The sequence below is a fragment of the Capricornis sumatraensis genome, unplaced genomic scaffold, assembly GCF_032405125.1.
Source record: "Capricornis sumatraensis isolate serow.1 unplaced genomic scaffold, serow.2 scaffold13, whole genome shotgun sequence".
Classification (NCBI taxonomy): domain Eukaryota; kingdom Metazoa; phylum Chordata; class Mammalia; order Artiodactyla; family Bovidae; genus Capricornis; species Capricornis sumatraensis.
In genome coordinates, this window is record NW_027184624.1 from 2,397,617 (window position 1) to 2,412,366 (window position 14,750).

Here is a 14,750-nt window from a genome sequence, read left to right on the forward strand (position 1 = left end):
AATCTGTCAGTGGACATTTAGATTGCTTTCATATGTTAGCTTTTGTAGACAGTGCTGTAGTTAACACTGAGGGTGCATTTCAAATTATGGTTTTCTCTGGATATGCACCCAGGCTGCGATTGTAGCTTCACACCGTAATGCTACTTTTAGTTTTTTCAGGAACATCAGTATTGTTTTCCAGGTTTCCCAGGTGGTGCTAGTGGTAAAGAACCGGGCTGGCAATGCAGGCAATGGCACCCCACTCCAGTACTCTTGCCTGGACAATCCCATGGATGGAGGAGCCTGGTAGGCTGCAGTCCATGGGGTCGCTAGGAGTCGGACATGACTGAGCAACTTCACTTTGACTTTTCCCTTGCATACATTGGAGAAGGAAATGGCAACCCACTCCAGTGTTCTTGCCTGGAGAATCCCAGGGACAGAGAAGCCTGGTGGACTGCCATCTATGGGGTTGCCCAGATTCGGACACGACTGACACGACTTAGCAGCAGCAGCAGCCAGTGCAGGAGACATAAGAAGCATGGGTTCCGTCCCTGAGTCAGGAAGGTCCCCTGAAGGAGGGCACCAACTCCAGTATTCTTGCCTGTAGAATCTGTGGACAGAGGCACCTGGGGGACTACAGTCCATGGGGTCTCAAAAAGTCAGACTTGACTGAAGCAACTTAGCACATAGCATGCTATTCTCCATAATGACAGCACCAATTTACATTTCCACCTACAGTGTGGCAGGGCTCCCTTTGCTCAGCAGCCTCTCCAGCATTTCTTGTTTGTGTGTTTTTAAAAATTAATTTTATTAGAGTATTGTTGATTGACAATACTGTATTAGTTTCTGCTGTATAGCAAAGTTATTCAGTTATACATATACATATAAACACTCTTTTTGTAGATTATCTTCCCTTCGAGGTCATTACAGAGTACTGAGTAGAGCTCCCATGCTATACAGTAAATTCTAATTACTCACCTGTTTTATATATAGTGTTGTATACATGTCAGTCCCCATCTTCCAATTTATCCCTCTCTCCCCTTCACTGCTTGGTGACTGAAAGTTTGTTTTCTACATCTGTGACTATTTCTGTTTCATAAATAGGTTTGTAGATGTTTTGATGATGGCCATTCTGACTTGAGATGATATAATACCTGATTATACTTTTAATTTGCATTTCTTTAATAGTTCTCAATGGTAAACATGTTTCCATGTGCCTTTTGGCCATCTGTGTGGCTTCTTTGGAGAAATGTCTATTTGGACCTCATATTTTGCTTGGCTTTTTAAAAATATACTGAGCTATATAAGCTGTTTGTATAGTTTAGAGATTAATCTCTTGTAGATCACATTGCTTGCTAATATTTTCTCCATTTTATGGGTTGTCTTTTTGTTTTGTTAATGGGTTCCTTTGCTATGCAAAAGCTTTTAAGTTTAATTAAGTCCCATATGTTTGTTTTTCCTCTATTTCCATTACTCTGGGAGACAGATCCAAAAAGTTATGCTGCCATTTATGTCAGAGTGTTCTGCCTATGTTTTCCTAAGGAGTCTTATAGTGTCTGGTCTTACATTTACATTTAGCTATTGAATCCATTTTTAGTTTATTTTTGTGTGTGATATTAGAGAATGTTCTAATTTAATTCTTTTACAGTCTAGTTGTCCTAGCACCATTTATTGAAGAGATTCTCTGTTCTCTGTTGTAGAGTCTTGCTTCCTTTCTTGTAGATTAATTGACCCTGGATGCATGGGTTTATTTCTGGGCTTTCTCTTCTGTTCCATTGATCTACATTTCCTCACCACCCTGAATGTGCCCAGTCTCGCCACTTTTGTTTAATTCATGTCAGCTTTCAAATGTCTAAAGATTGATATCCATAAGATATTATTATAGGCACATCCTTCTAGCAGGACTTTGGAACTAAAGTGCAAGACTTATGAAGATTCCTCTTCTTCCTCAGTCTGTCCCCCAGCATTCTATAATGCCACACTCTTAGTAAATGTTTACGGGGTGAGTGAAGTCTTATAGGAAGAAAAAACTAGCTCCGCCAGATTCCAGTCATTCATGTCACCTACACAGCTGTGGAAAACTCTACTGGATGCTGTTTACTCCAACAGATTACCTCTCACTATGCTAGGTCTGATCTTTCTCCTCTATGCTTGTATTCAGCAAGTGTCACCAGGGAATTGCCAACAATCTTCCTTTATTTACTCAAGATCTCATTCCTCTCTATATCTTACTTTTAGAATTCTTTACATCTGCAACTATTGAATATCTTCAAATATCTATGTGTATATAAACATATACACACAAACAGGTGGGTGCACACACACACTCATTATTTGCTTTATTGTTATGGAGGGAGCAATGATTTTTAATGAATGGCTGCCTTTTAACAGAGGTTAAACTCAGAAAAATTATTGTAAATCAGTATAGTGCTGAAAATTTTGAGATATAACATTTACTTAAGCAAATTTGTCTGTTTTACCTAATGTTTAAGCAACAATTATTGAAAAAAAGATGATAAGTAATTTTTGTGAATCAAATCAATTATCACAAGCCAGGCTTTCAAGTCTTTCCCATGAGGTTCCAAATTGTCATGTTGGAAATCAACTTTTTTGGGAATTAGAAATTTCTTCTGTGACAAAAGACTTATTTTTAAGTTGATTAACCCAGTAGGCTTCCCAAGGTACACTAGTGGTAAAGAACCTGCCTACCGATGCAGGAGATATATCCCTTGGACAGAGGAGCCTCTGGTCCATAGGGTCACCAAGAGTCAGACATGACTGAAGCAACTTAGCATACATGCAAGACTAGAGCAGCAAAAAGAAAATACATACATAGCAACCATAAGATTTTTCTACGTTATAGAAGTAATACTGTCAAAAAGGATTTTAAATAAAATTATAAATAATGATTTTGAGATTATTTTCAGTGAGCACTTAAATAGGAAGATATTTGACTTCTGCCGTTAAACAAAAATATGACATTAAGGTCATTGCCTTTATAAACTTCTGTTTATCCATATTAAAATGACATGCTCACTAATATTTCGTCTGATTCTAACATTCTTTGACACCTTTCTAATGCCCACTAGGATGTCCACATAGCTTTTAGGAGTTAGTATTTTAGTTATGAATTTAGGTTCTGGAATAAAAGAAGTTTGAGTTTGAACCTCAGGGCTCTGCACTATGACTTTGAGCAAGTTACATAGGCCATTCAAGTTGCAACCTTCTTATCTGCAAATGAAAGTAAAAACACTCAGTTCAAAATATTCTTGTAAGAATTAAATGATGAGGACCCACTGTATTTTCTCACATTTAAGGCACTGTTAATTTTGTTCTTTGTTGTACCCTGAGATAAAACAGTGTAAGTAAGACAAAGAACATAGGAGAGAAAATCATGAATCGGATCTGAAAACTAACTATAAAATTTCTGAACAGAAAAATCAGCTTAAATTCCCTCTAAAAAGTTCCATTTTGTGTGAGCTACTCAGTAGTTAATATTTTTAAAGATTAATATATAAACTAGAATGAGAACCTATCAAACACTTAATGAATTGTTCACTTCTATTACTAATGTCTTAAATTCTGTTTTTACTGAAAATATAATGTAGCCTATGTTGGTGGAGGAACAAACTAGTGGAGGTACAAATCAATCTGTTGATTGAGCTATCTGTCTATTTTGGCCTTCAACTTTGCCCTTTATCAAAAGACTGGTTTTGGAAAAAAAAAAATATTAAGCTCATATTTCCCCCATAATATTCAGTATGAAGGGTAATGATTTAGAAAAATCCAGAAAGAATAAACCAAGAAAACAGAAATGGCATTGACCAAAGAAAATATGGCTGAACAGAAGAAAAACTATTTTATATTTCTTCCCACACAATTGGTCAAAACCAAATGATTAGAGTTTTCAAATCAGGAACGTGGCACTTTTGAAGAGTGATTTTTAAAGAAAGTATATGGAAAAACTAACCAAATGGCTTTAAGCTGCTCAAATGCTAAAAACCTATTCTATTGCAGAGACAAAGAATCAAGTGTGGAAAACCCAGTTATCTCCTTTAATTTTATGGTTCATGGAAGAGATGAACAACGCTTTATCTAGTGTGTCTCCGTCTTTAGAAAACAAACCAAACACAACAAAATCTCCTGCTAGGTTAATAATTTGGCTTTTTGTATGGAAATGATTTTAGTATTCTAAAATGTCTATTCCACATCCCAATCTAAAGTAGGCTCTACATACAAGACTGTATAGTGTAGAGTGCTGCTGATTATTATGCATAAGAGTAATGGATGGAAAATTATTTATTAAATAATCTTAAGGAAGAGATGGTTCATCTCCGTGGCTCCTCTTGGATCAAAAGACAGTAGCAAAACTTGAGAAGAGGACTTGACTGACAGTTTAATGTGACAAGTTTCCTCCGGAAGCATCTTTCACAAGAGGTTTTTTATGACATGGGAGGCAATTTAATGAGGCCCTGGAAGGAAATCTTGAAATCATGACTATAATTTGTTGTTTTCAAATAAATAGGAGGGAAGAAATTTCTCATTTTGCCACAATTTTGCCATTAAGAGTCTCTTGAGAAAGTGAGTAGTCATACATTTCTGATAAAGGAGCTTTTATTTACCCATACATTTCAAGGGTTATGATTACAGCATCAGCAACTGACTTCAGAAGAGATTGTGCAGAGACAGATAATACAGCTCACTGAACTGTGTGATCCAGGAAGTACACACACCTGGTAAAGCTCTAGCTGGGATTACAGGCCTGACATTTTGGGCTCACTAGTTAAGAAGGGACTTTTGAGAAAAGCAAACAAAAGTTAAAACAACAAAACAAAATTAATTTTCCCCTTAAACTACAAAATGACTTTCCAAATTCTAGCGACTCTTCTTTGACTATTACATCTACTAAAGCATTTTCTACAACTGCCTTGAAATCGTAATATCAGAAATAGAACAGTAAGTGTATCACTTGGTGCTATAGTCTAGTACTAAGAAAGTAAAATAGAATATTTACAACCACTGTTGATTAAAAAATAATAGCTGCCTTTATGTTGTCTAGGTATAGCTAGTGAAAATATAAAAAATAGGGAGTATTTTTTAACGAGTATATTTCCAATATAACTTATATTTGATTATCATGAAACAACCATATTTTAGAAATATAAAACACTAAGAATTGCAACAATGATTACATTTTATAAATCTGAAAGTTTAAAAATTACTGAAAAAAGTTAATTAGTGCAGCCATCAATTTTCTTATGATTTACTAAAATCATACTAAACAGTACAAGAACACAAGTGTAATTTACCAGAGACTTTAACTTAAAACATTTGCTTATTATGCTGACAGACTTCTGCATGTACCAAATATACCTGTTTAGATATTTGTAACTACAGATAGTTTAGGAGACAAGAATAAGAAAAAATAAAACAAGCAAGACACACAAAAGAGTGATCCTTATATTCTACATAGACTCTATAGAGAACCTCAGTAGCCTTTGTACTAATGAGTGGAGTGTATCTGATGAAATTCCCCTCTGGATATTTTTCAGATATTAAATTTTGAAATGACATATCTTACAAACAAAGGTAGAAGCAATTTTACCCTATTACGAACTTAAAATTCACACAGTGAAGATGGGAAGAGAAAGTAAAATGAGGGTAAAGAGAAAGCTAATCAGAATTTAGAGGTTTGCTGGGTTAATGTCTAGGCTTAAGAGACTCAGATTTCATAATTTTTTCATATCGTGTGTCTTAGCCTTAAGACTGACCTGCACTTAAACAGCATGATGAATAAAACCCTGTCTCCGTCAGAGAACTACAGGCCCACATTACAATGTCACAGTGTTGCATAAGGAAAAAAGAAAGAAAAAACTGTAGAATTTTTATAAAACCTCAGCTGGTAAAAAATCCACCTCCAATGTGGGAGACCTGGGTTGGGAAGATCTCCTGGAGAAGGAAATGGCTACCCACTCAAGTATTCTGGCCTGGAAAAGTTCATGGACTATATAGTTCATGGGGTCTCAAAGAACTGGACACAACTGAGTGACTTTCACTTTTACATTATAAAACCTAGGTGCTAAGCAAAGTGAAAACAAAGGAAGAAGTTATAAAAATGGAGAAAATACTGTAAAGAATAAACCATCTGTGGAAGTCTCTTAGAACTTGTTTACTTACCTGATAATGCTACAACCCAGGACCATTCTCTACCATACTTATTGAATTGCTTTCATTGGTTATACTGTGAAATTTTGCACCAATTATAAATTAATTTGGATTGAAACTATCTCTGTTAGGATGAAAAATCTCTTGGTACAAACAAATGATCGCTTCTAAATTTTAAAGTTAGATCACTTTTCAAAAAGAAGAAATCCCGATCTGATGGTAGAGGGAAGATCCAGCCTTTCTGGATGCTGAAGAGCTTTGTTGTGCAGAGCAGGTGGAAGGAACAGAAAGAGGAGTAGGACTTAGCAGCCATGTGATGACCTGGGCTGCTGGAGGACTCAGAGGGAGCCTGGAAGATTAAGAAGGACTGGATGGTGTGAGATAGAGAGCATATGACAAATATAAAATAATGCCCATGCTGCTGCTGCTGCTAAGTCACTTCAGTCGTGTCCGACTCTGTGCAGCCCCACAGACGGCAGCCCACCAGGCTCCCCCCATCCCTGGGATTCTCCAAGCAAGAACACTGAGTGGGTTGCCATTTCCTTCTCCGATGCATGCAAGTAAAAAATGAAAATGAAGTCGCTCAGTCATGTGCCCGACTCTTAGCGACCCCATGGACTGCAGCCCACCAAGCCTCTCTGTCCATGGAATTTTCCAGGCAAGAGTACCTTAGTGGGGTGCCATTGCTTTCTCCTATAATGCCCATAAACAACCCTATTTGTCATTTTGTTGTATGTGCCACTTACTGACATGTTTTAATTAGGAGATTCACTTGCCAATAGTAAAATAATTCAGCTCAAACCATCATAGACAATCAGTGGGACCATGGGGGCAAACCAGCATAGGCTGCATGTTGCCTTTGCCGTCCTAGCTCCAGAGATGCCGCAGGATAAAAAAGAAAATCTAGGAAGACCTGAAGAACTAATGCAAAACTCATGAGAGGCCACTGAGAGAGTACTGTTGAATCACGTATATATGTATGGGGCTTAAGGTGGGGAAAGGCTGGAGAAGGATGAGGCCAAAAGAGAAAAGGAATCAAACTAATTAAGAATATTCAAGATTTTATGGGGAAATATTTTAATCTCTAACAAAGCAGATAAAACAGGTTTTAATAATTGGGCAAATATACCATATTTAAAGATGGGAAGACTTCACGTTCAAAGTTAAAGATCAACCAAATTGCAAACTCAATGCTTTGCAAATCAAATTACTGTTAAGATACTTAGGGTATCCAAAATAACAAATTCTACAATTCAGATAAAAGAATGGAGTTCAGAGTTGCCAAATCTGTGTCGATGAAGAAAATTAAAGGGGGGATGACTACACCAGATATTAAGGGATCCGATGAAAATATTATAACAAGAGTATGGACTAGCAAAGGAACAACTAGGTGAATTAAAACAGATAATTCAGCTGCAGAGCTGTGTGTGTACAGGAACTTTACGTATAAGTGAAGCAGCAAAGGCTAGGAGAATGAGGGAAGAGGAGAATGGTTGGAAATGGATTTAGGAAGATGTTTGGGGGCATGGCTGGGTAGGGCTTTATAGGGAATGGTGAAGATTTTAGTTTTTACTCACAGTGTGACAGGAAGCATGGAAGGGTATGAGTAGAGGAGTGTCGCAATCCCCCTTTTATCACTGGTCACTATCTGGAGAAGAAATGGTTAGGGAACAGTTGTGGGAGCAGGCAGACCAACTGGCAATTTTGCATTAGTGTGGTGAGAAATTGAAGTGGTTTGATTGAGGCAATAGTTGTGAAGAAGCAGTAAGACAGTATATTTTAAAGGTAGAGCTGACTTCATTTGTTGATGGACAAAAGCTGAATGAGAGAGAAAGAAATCAAGGATATCTCTATAGTCTTTGACCTAAGAAATAAAAAAATAGAATTGTTTTCTACTGAGATAAAACTGGAGGGTTGGGTGGGATTTTTTTTTTTTTTAATTTTTTGGTGGGAGCAGAAATAAAAAGTTTCATATTGGGCATGTTGAGTTTGAGACAACGATTAGGCTACCAAGGGGGAGCTAGGTACTCATTTGGATGTACATATCTGGAATTTGGGACAATTTCATGACTAGAGGTACAACTGTGTGAGGTATCAGTATCTAATAATATTTGAAGCAGTGGGACCAGGTGAGATCACCAGGAGAACAATGATGGATAAAGAGGAAAGGTCAACAGTCTGAAAAAGGGGGCTCTTATACCTAGAAATAGGGAAGATAGAATGATGCAACCAAAAAGATAGGCAGCAGCTCGTGAGGTAAGAGAACCAAGGAAGAAAGGAAGAGAGGAGAGAAAGAAGAGAGATGGAAGTGTGGGGAGACAAGGAGGGAGTGTGGGATAGAGAGGGAAGGAAAGGAGAGGAAAGGAGGGAGAGAGGGAAAGAAAAGGAGGGTGTCTTGGAAGCCTAGTTTCTCAAAACGGAGTGAGGTGTGTCACATACTATTGACGGTTTTGATAAAATGAAGACTGAGTTGACCTTTGGCTGTGACATCTGGAACTCATGGTGACTTTGAGTGGAATGATATTAATGGAGTGGTAAGGATAAAAGGATGATTGAACTGAATTCAGGAGGGGATGATGGGAGAAAACATTGTATGGGAAAGTAACTGGAAGGGAATGTTGTTAATCAGTGGATGTCTGGGGTCTTTCACAATCTGAGTGTCATGTTGTGTTCAGGAATGGCCAAGCCACATTTGAGAGGCCATCTTCCATGTGTTGCCTTGTATAAAGCTGAAGCTCCCAAGGAGCCCACAGTTTTACAAGATAGCCACCTCCCAGTGAGCTGGTCAGAGAGTAGTGAGTGTGTTTATTAAGTTCTGGAATAGTGACCTCATTAAGGGTCCACAGTCCTAATGATGGACCTTCATTTTGTTCTCATATAGTAAGCCAGTGTCCTCATAGGGGACTTGGAGGGCATAATGAACTTTTACCAGAATTTGGTGTATATCTACTTAAAAAGAGCCTCTGTTTCTAACAATCCAAGCACTTGGCAAGGACACGAACTCTCACCATAGCTCTAGCTAGCCTCACATATTGCCGTCACACTGGAGAAGTTCATTTGCCTCCAGGTACATGGGTTGGGAAGATCCCCTGGACTAGGAAATGGCAACCTACTCCAGTATTCTTGACTGAAAAATCCGTGGACAGAGGAGTGTGGTGGGCTACAGTCCAGGGGGTCTCAGAGTTGGACACAACTGAGGGACTGAGCATGCGTGCATGTATACTCCTTATATATTTATTTAGGATAATTTGTGAGTTAGCATATGGAATTAGAATCTTTTTGGAAAATCATGTAGGCAATTCTAGTAACAGAATTCTTTTGTAAAAGTGGAGAATTATACCTGAAAAGAACACAAATAATCGTTGCAAAATGTTGAATCCAACTCAACAAATCCTAATATCAAAGATGTGACATTTTCTCCAGTGAATTTAAAGAAACTAGACAGAGCACATATTCTGTACTTGTTCATGTTTTTAAAAAATGCTTTATTCACATCTTTCATTATAGCTTTCTTATCATACAGCTGACTACAAATACCATTCAACAACAGGTTCAAGTCATCCAGAAGTTGCTCCACTTTGTTGAATAAAGCCATAGCTAGTTTTCAGTTGATAAGAAAGTTAAAAATCACTCATAAGGTTTTCTATATTAACCATATTACACAACAGTCAACAATTGATCAGGGCTGTTATATCTGAAATAAAATCTCCAGTAATGGACTATTACTTGCTATCTGATTTGTTTCTTTACCAGTTAATTTTATACATATTTTTCCATTTTAAGTTTTAATAAAGTGTTTTGGATAAATATTAATTAGCTTTTCTCATTTTAGTATTTTTCCGAATGTTCCTGGATGAAAACAGCAGCTATTTTGATGATTCCTATGAAATATTTGCTATTTAATAATGCTGCTGTTCATTATGAACTCTGAAAGAAAATTCTTTTGCTTTAAAATCGTTTTTTTTAATCCAGTTGAACTTCCTTTTAAAATTTATTTGGCTGTGATGTGTCTTAGTTGCTGCATCCAGGATCTTTAATTGTGGCACGCATGCTGTTAGCTGCAACATGCAGGCTCTAGTTCCTTGACTAGGGGTCAGACCTGGGCCTCCTGCATTGGAGCATGGAGTCTTAACCACTGCACCACCAGGGAAGTCACTTTTGCTTTAAAATCTTAATAGCCACAACGATTAGCACTTCAGAGTAATATTTAATGTTCTTTCTTGTTCCTGTTGAAAACTTTGGTCTAAGCGCATTTTTATTTATGTGTAAACCAAAAAACCTAAGAAGACATGAAAACAAATATAATGTGGTATTCCCTGTTGGATCCTGGAACAGAAAAAGAACGTTAGTGGGAAAACTAGTGGGATCAAATAAAGCCTAGAACTTAGTTAATAGTAATCTACTAATGTCTACATCTTACGTAGACAAAACTAAGAGAAAACTACATTTGCCAAAACTAGAACACTGACATTGGGAAAACTCAGTGACAGAATTGTCAGTACTACCTTTGCAACGTTTCTGTAAATATAGAAAAATGCTTTAAAGGCACAAAGGCAATGTAGTGAAGAAGGGATGGGCCTTTTAACAAGTGGTGCTGGGACAACTAGATGTCGGTATGCAAAAAAATGAACTTGAATCCACACTGCACACTACATACGGAAAATAACTCAAGATGGATTGTAGACCTAAATGAAAAACCTAAAACAATAGAACTCCTCCAAGAAAAATAAGCAAAAATCTTGTGACTTGTTTGTTAGATACAACAGCAAAAGCATACTCAAGAAAAGGACAAATAAATAAATTGAACTTCAGTGTAATTTATAAAACTTTTGCTTTTAAAAAGATGCTGCTAAGATAATGAAAATATTGGAATAAAATCTTTGCAAAGCACATATCTGATGAAGGAACGAGAGGAATCTTTTGAAGGTGAAGAATATGATCTTTTTTGACTGTGGTGATGGCCTCATGGGTGTATGCATATATAAAAACATATCAAATTGTATACTTTAAAGTGCGGTTTTTGTATGTTATTTATACCTCAATAAAACTGGTCAAACATTTCTTTTTTAAAAATGTCATTTATTTGTTTATTGGCTGAACCGGGTCTTGCTACGCTTGGGCTGTCTCTGGTTGTAGCGAGCACCGGCTACTCCGTAGTTGCCGAGCTCAGGCTTCTCACTAAGGTGGCTTCTCTTGTTGCAGAGCATGGGCTCCCAAAAATGTTTGCAGCCAGATTCTTTCTTCTCCTTTCCTCACACATCACAAAAGGAGAAGTAAAAGAAGGGGAATTTGGAGTGGAAAGAAATAGCAAGGTGAGTTGTTGGAAGTTAACACATCTCATTTTTGGAAATTTTACAAACATGAGCATCAATTTTACAAACAGGTAAGTATGTTTTAGGGCCCTCTTGGGGCCTTATGAAGAGCCTGTGCAAGTGAGGGGCCCAAAGTTTAAGCTTCATTAGTTTCATGGTAAATCTGCCTAATAATATGGCACATGAAAATGCAAAAAGATAATACAATGTAAAGTTTCCTCCAAGCATGTCCTTCCGTCACCAGTTCTCTTCCTTGGAGGCAATAGATATATTCTGTTTCCTGGGTCCTCCCTGAAATATTATGCATAGATAAGCTTTTTGTTCTGAAACATTTTGTCACCCCCCCCATTCTTTTCTTAGAAAATTTAGCCTGTTGTATACAATTTTTTGCACTCTGTTGTTTCTCTTAGATGCCTTTATTGAGATGGTTCACATACCATCAATTCACTCATTTAAAGTGTACACTTGAGTGGTTTTTAATGTATTCACAGATACATATACCTGTCACCAAAGTTGATTTCAGAACATTTTCATCACCTCAAAAAGAAAGGAAGTGTCCTTCAGCTATCACCTACTGACCCCTAACCCCAGCACTTGGCAGTCACCAATCTGCTTTCTGTCTCTGTGTACTTCCCTGGGATGAGCATTTTATGTGCATGGAATCATAGGTAGTCCTTGGTGACTGGCTTCTTTCACTTAGCATAATTTTTCAAAGTTCTTCTTGGACTGATCAGGACCTGTATCAGAATTTAGTAATTTGTGTCTTCTCTTGTACTCTTAGCCTACTAGAAGTTTATCAATTTTATTGATCTTTTCAAAGAGCCAGATTTTGGTTTTGTTGATTTTCTCTATTGTTTTCCTATTTTCAATTTCATTGCTGCTCTAATTTGTATTATTTCTTTTCTTGTGCATTTGGTTTGGCTTGAATTGTTCTTCTTTTTCTAGTTTCCTAAGGTAGAATATTAGGGGTTTTTTTTTTAGTGTTTTTCTTTTTTTAATTTTACGTCTTCTTCTCTACTAATATATGTATTTAATGCTGTAAATTTCTCTGTAAGCACTATTTTCAGTGTATTTCATACATTTTCATAAGCTGTATTTCTATTTTCATTTAGTTTAAACAATTCTTTCATTTCTCTTGAGATTTCTTCTTTGACCCAAGTGATATTTAGAAGTATATGAATATTCATAGCAACTTTATTCTTAATAGCCAAAAACCATAAACTAGTAAGATTTCATTGAGTGGGTGAATGATTAAACAAACTGGTGTGTCCACACCATGGAATACTACTCAGTGATTTAGAAAAAGATGCAAACTATTGATACAAACAACATCTTAAGGAACCTCAAGGAAATTTGGATAGTTTACAGTTATTGGCTATTTAAGAATAAAGTTGCTATGAATATTCATATACAAGTTCTTATGTGGAAAGAAGACATTTCTCTAGGATAAAGACCCAAAAGTAGATTGCTAGGTTGTATAATAAGTCCATTGTTAATTTTGACAGGATACTGTAGTTTTAATTAGCATCCGTCTAATGGATGATAATGTTAAAGTCTTTTCAGTTGTTTATTTGCCAGCTGTATACCTGTCCTTTTTGGAGGAATGTCTGTGAATTTTTGTCCATGCCCAGTTTTCTAATTAGATTATTATTTTTTAAATGTTGAGATTTGAAGGATCTTTATGTGTTTTAGACAAAAGAATTTTGATAAGTGATTTTCAGAATCTTCCCCTGGTCTCTAATTTGTCTTTTTATCCTTGTATAGGGTCTTTTTGCAGAGCAAAAGTTTATTTTGATGAGGGCCAATTTATCTGTTTTTTCCTTTTATGAATTATGCTTTTGCTGTCAAGCCTAAGAATTCTTTACCTAATTCTAGGTCTGAAAGATTTTCTCCTATGTTATTTTCTATAAGTTTTATAGTTTAAATTAAAATTTTGTTTTCAGTACAATTTTGCATAAAGTGTGAGTTTTTAGGTCAAGTTTTTTTTGTTTTTTTTTTTTTGCTGATGAATTTCAATTTCTCTAGTTCCATTTATTGAAAAGGCTGCCCATCCTCCATTTAGTCACTTTTGCTCTTTAGTCAAAAATTAACTGGGCATATTTGTAAGAGTCTGTTTCTGGGCTTTCTATTCTGTTCCATTGACCTACGTGTCTTATTTTCCCTTCAGTATTATGCTATCTTGATTACTGTGCTAAGTTTTTAATAGTGGTCTTTCCAGGTGGTATTTCTTATTATTTATTTTTCCTCAAACACTTCTAAAATCAACTAATAAATAGATGCCACGAAGGTAACAAATTTTCTGTTTTCTCTCACTCTTATTGTAGTATAAGATTCATCAACTATGATAAAATCTTCTTACCTCTGGGTTTGTGGTTTGTTGAGATCGTCAAGAGTGGTCTATGTAAATGCTATGGCATGTGATATATTAAAATAATAATTTGTTTTTCTTGTTTAGAGAGGAGAAAGAACTAATAGGGTAGAAAAGGAGCTGTCATTTGGTTGTTTAAATTTTGCTGTAATCTTCATGGTGTGATTTCAACAAAGCTACAGGATGAACATTAGTACTCTCATTTTATAGAAGAAAAGATTGAGCTTCATAGAGTACAAATTATGAGCATAAGCACATACTTTATAAAGTATAACTTCATGAGAATGATCTTGGCAGGATCATAGAGATTAGTGCAGCTTTGTAATCTTTCCTCCTTTTTTTTTTTTTTTTTAAGATAGGTTACTTGGGCAAATATGTATAAAGCACTTGGAGCCAAGTTTATATCACTTATAGGAAATGTGGGCTCTGATAGTGCTAATTCAACCGTAGATAACCTCTTCATGGTAAGGTGAGGTTGAAAAGAAAGGATATTTATCCAGTACCTGAGTTACAGGTAGATAACTCAATAGAATTATAGCTACTTCTATATCCTGAAAGGTGGCCTGCCTTAGTGTTGGGCTTCACCATTCTGAGATGTTTTCCTAATTAAGATCCCACTTGGCCACATTAACAGGAAATTGTGTTCTATCTTCTTTATTAAGCAATTCTTCCTTTGAAGTTCAAAGAATCCAAGGATACTTACTCAGTCCACGGTATCTATAGTTACTCTAACTTCATCCTGAAACTGGACATCCCAGACAGCTCAAGAAAATGACCTGTTGATCGTAAAGCTGCTGTTACTATTGCTAAGCCTCAGTCCTTCTCCAGAAGAAGTTAGTGGGCTTTACCTTTCACCAGCCTGGAGATAGTTGCTGCTGCAGCATGTGGGAATCCCTGTTCCGGGGGAAGAGTTTTTCTTCTCTGTT

The 14,750-nt window shown here is 36.4% G+C and overlaps 1 protein-coding gene across 2 annotated transcripts in view; it reads left to right on the top strand.

Moving 5' to 3' along the window:
* Positions 1 to 14,750, top strand: part of LOC138072368 (lysozyme C, kidney isozyme) — a 55,438-nt gene that overhangs the window by 18,804 nt on the left and 21,884 nt on the right. Inside the window, exon 2 of one of the 2 annotated variants that reach the window (XM_068963458.1) lies at positions 11,347 to 11,456. The exons of the other annotated variant lie outside the window; for it this stretch is intronic. The gene's annotated coding sequence lies outside the window, so the exon portion shown is untranslated. The remainder of the gene's footprint in view (positions 1 to 11,346; positions 11,457 to 14,750) is intronic. 2 annotated transcript variants of the gene reach the window in all.